Source organism: Erythranthe guttata, chromosome 13 (genome assembly GCF_056151865.1).
Source record: "Erythranthe guttata isolate IM_541 chromosome 13, IM_541, whole genome shotgun sequence".
NCBI classification, from domain to species: Eukaryota; Viridiplantae; Streptophyta; class Magnoliopsida; order Lamiales; family Phrymaceae; genus Erythranthe; species Erythranthe guttata.
Window position 1 is genome coordinate 11000553 of NC_142545.1, and position 3915 is coordinate 11004467.

At 42.7% G+C, this 3915-nt stretch overlaps 1 long non-coding RNA gene across 1 annotated transcript; it reads right to left on the bottom strand.

The window, feature by feature from the left end:
• Window positions 1-612: 612 nt before the first annotated feature.
• Window positions 613-3435, bottom strand: LOC105964852 (uncharacterized). The gene is made up of 3 exons (XR_016029210.1): window positions 3289-3435; window positions 782-968; window positions 613-685 (listed from the first exon to the last, which is right to left on the bottom strand). It is a non-coding gene; the product is annotated as an uncharacterized LOC105964852 (long non-coding RNA).
• Window positions 3436-3915: the final 480 nt, after the last annotated feature.

Genomic DNA, 3915 nt, shown 5'->3' on the forward strand with positions numbered 1-3915 from the left:
ACGATTCAATTCATTCATATCTATGTCGATTCAAATGTTCAAATAAATCTTAAATGTCAACAAATTGATCAATTTTTACGATTTTTGGTCCCTATATTATATACCTATTTCGCATCGCACGCGCTGTCATTCAGGTTAATATCACACGAATTGAATTAATCAGCTTATGTTTTTTGAGAAAGAACGAAATTTATTGTGTTACCATCTGATGGTGCGATAAAATATTTTGTCAGCCTCCAATTATTCTTCACGCATATATACTCCAAGTCCTGAGAATATAATACACAATGTTTTAATTTAATTATTTATTTATTTCAAAAAAATTAAATTAAATAAACAAATATGTATAAGAACATAATAACTTACTTGACATGAAGATCTATCGGGGAGAAAAATGTCAGGTGATTTTGTTTGCTTTGTGGATTTACGGTTGTCGTGATTTTCATTCTTCAGCAGCAAATGACTCTTCCCAGTTAGGATTGATTCAATACATTTACGAGCTAAACCAACTTCACCACCTATCGAAATATACAAATTTCAATTTATTTATTTAAAAAAAAAAAAGGAAAATCGACAAAAGATAAAAGAGAGTGAAAAAATGGCTTATGGCCTTATGGCCCCTTATTCGTTTAATGTGATCTTCATATAACGCATACTCATCTTCCATAGTGCAGATTTGAGAACACTGCCGCGACAAATATAAATTACAACACGATACTTATTACATTATAAATTTAATCCATTTAAACTGGAAAAAAAAAAAAAAAAAAAAAAACATTACCAGTTGTTGCCTTTTCCGATAAAGAATTGCCAAGGCATTCTGCAAATCCTCCAAATCCTGCACGTTTTTCACTTCCGTATTATTCGTCGCCTCAAATTGAACAAGTCAATTCTCTTTTACAGCAATCCCAGTTTGATTATCGGACAAGATTTCCATGTCATCATAGAACACGACAACATGAGCAGATCTGCAGTCAATGTATTTCCACCAAGAAATAAGAAAATTTAGTTGAAAATTAGTGCAAGAAAAGAAAATGATAAACATTTCTGTAAACCGAAGAGAAACAACAGCCAATTTCATCTTCCCCATATATCACCCACAACAATAATGTATGGAGCGAGGTTAAGGTCGGAAGTATAGTCCGTTACATATAATGGGACTTGAAAGCAGCAGAAAGGAAAAAAAAAAAGAAAAAAAAAAAGGGAAAAGAAAATGTTTCCGTGGGTTGGTGATCTCCTTTCTCGATCGGTGGGGCAATCGAGATAAAATGCTAGTTGTGCCAAAAACTAGTATTTTCACTTGTGGTTGGGTGCTGCTGTTTGAACGTGGTTGGCGTTCATTTTTCCGAGGGCTGAAAGAATATGTGGGATGTTCGTGGGATCAGACTTGGAATTCGGGGTTCGATGTGGTGCTGGTGCTTAAGCACAATCGAAGACGGTGGCAAGACAAGTGGAAACGAGGGAAAGCTGAAGCCGATGGTTTCGGTTCGACGAGGGCGTCGAACACCGTTGGTGGGGGAGGTCTGTTACCCCCTTAATCGGTGATATCGGTAATGACTCGAGTGTGGCCGAGTCATGACCGATAAATGGTGCCAAGTGGGGATTGGCACAAGGCAGCCACACAACCGGCCAATGAGTGGTCGGGCGTTCGGCAAGCATTCGGGGTGCTTGGCCGAGAAAGCAAGGATCGGCTTGATTCAAGTGGGAACGGTGATCGATATTACTTGTGGCTGGCACGGGCGTTGCTCGGCAGCAAAGTCGGACAAGCGTGGGCAGTAATCGGCATGCAGCCGATAACGTGGGCAAACGAACGTTCGAGGGAAATCGACCACGACTTGACAAGTGTGGGCAAAATTGGCAAGGCAAGCAAGGCAGCCCGATGAGCGGGCGTGCCGATGACCGTGTGGGCGAAGAACTGGCAAGTAATCGGTAAAGGCAAGCAAACGTGCGGAAAAGGCAAGGCAGACGGGCTGCCTAGCAACCGGCCGGGCTGTTTGGGCCGTTCGGCGCGCACGGGCGCGCCCGGTCAAGTTGGGCTTCGAAAATCAGCCTTAGGGGCGGATTTGAGGGCAGTTATGGAGCAGTTGAGGCCTGGAAATGCATGAAAACTGCCCCTTATTACTTGTAATAGTTAGCCAAGTGTCATGTTTGTATGCTGCCATGTGTCCTTAGGTAGTTTGTGTGAAAACTACCTTTTCCTTGTATTTATTTGGCTATGAGTGCACAAATCCGAGGCATCTAGTATCATCTAGCATATGAGAGTTCAGATTGCAATTGTTGGGCAATTTTGAGTGAGGATTTTGTGTGTGCACCTTAGTCTCCTTTGTATTCGTTGTGGGAATTAATATAAAGGTTGGGCATTGCCCGTAAACGTGCTTGTGTGTTTGTTTTCCGCTGCATACTCTTGTGTTCGTTTACGTTGGCTTGAAAAGACTTGTGTTGTGCGTTTTGTGCGAAGGAAATCGTGAGGAAGGCTGACTGGTTTGGTGGGCAAATCAGGCCGTACGGTGGGAAAATTTCGGTGATAAATTAACCCATGTAACAGTTGGTATCAGAGCCCGGTTCAAGGGTTCTGAACGTGTTGCTGTTCGGCATGGCTGAAGATTTTGGGTCTTCGACAAATCCAAATCCTACTCGTGTGATGATGCTAGAGATGGAATCAAGGCTGCAACGTCTTGAAGCCTTGGTTGGGCCGCCCCTAGATCCAACGGATCCACCGATCTTACAAAAGCTCGCTGATGGGCAGCGAGAAATCGATTGTTTGTCAAGATCGTTGGACGATCTGCCCGAATTTGTGGAGGGCAGATTCACGTCTGTTGCCGAGGAGATGGGACTCCTCATTGATGCCGTTGAGACGAAGCTTGATGGGATGCTTACAGATCTGGCGGTGCTTAAGAGGGCTGTTCGTAATGAAGGCTCGAGTTCTGAGGGCAGAACATCGGGATCCAAGGTTCGTGTGCCGGAACCGACTGCGTTTGATGGTGTACGCAGCGCCAAAGAAGTTGAAAACTTCGTGTGGGATATGGAGAATTACTTCGAGGCAGCGAAGGTTCCGGATCGCGAGAAAGTTACCATTACAAGCATGTATCTAGTGGGGGATGCAAAATTGTGGTGGCGTGCTCGTTTGTCAGACGATGCAAGTGCCAACCGAGTCAAGATCGAGACTTGGGAGGTGCTGAAACGGGAGTTGAAAGAGCAATTCCTACCTTGCAACGTGGGCTGGATTGCCAGGGAAAACAAATAAAATAATGTTCTAAAAGTTCGTTGATACTCGCGCTTTCTTCTTACCTATGTGCTTCTCCCGGAAATCCTCGCGTGGTCTGTATCAACCGAGGAAAGGAAAATAAAGAGTTCAAACACGACAACTTCCTATTTCATTCAAAAAAAATAAAACCTTTAAAACACACGCACGAAAAAGGGGGAGAAATGCACAGACTTGAAATTACGAAGAAAAAAAAGATCTTTTAACACACACTCAAAGAGGAAAGGTGTTAAGACCTGAAATTATCAAAAACTATGCTGCCAATGCTTGTAGAGAGAAGCAAAATCGCCAATTTAGAGTTGTATAAAGGAAGAAAAAATCACTGATTAGTTGCAAAAAAATAAAAAAATAATGAGCCCCTCGTCATTCCAGAAGCAAACTAACAGAAGAATTTCCCCCGATTTTCTCGCGAGCATTATGTCAATTTAGAACCGACATATAAAGTATGAACACGCCTGAAAGTCGTCAATCAGTCTGGACATTAGTATAAAGAACTAAAACTAATCTCCGTTTGTCTGACTGGAAGGGAGCAAACCTTGAAACTCATACCACCATATGTATGGTTGGAACTTGGAAAAGGCTGCAGCCATCAAAGAGAGACAATCAAAAGTCTCGAGGAAGAAGAGAGCAATCGTGTGGGTGGAGAAAAGCCG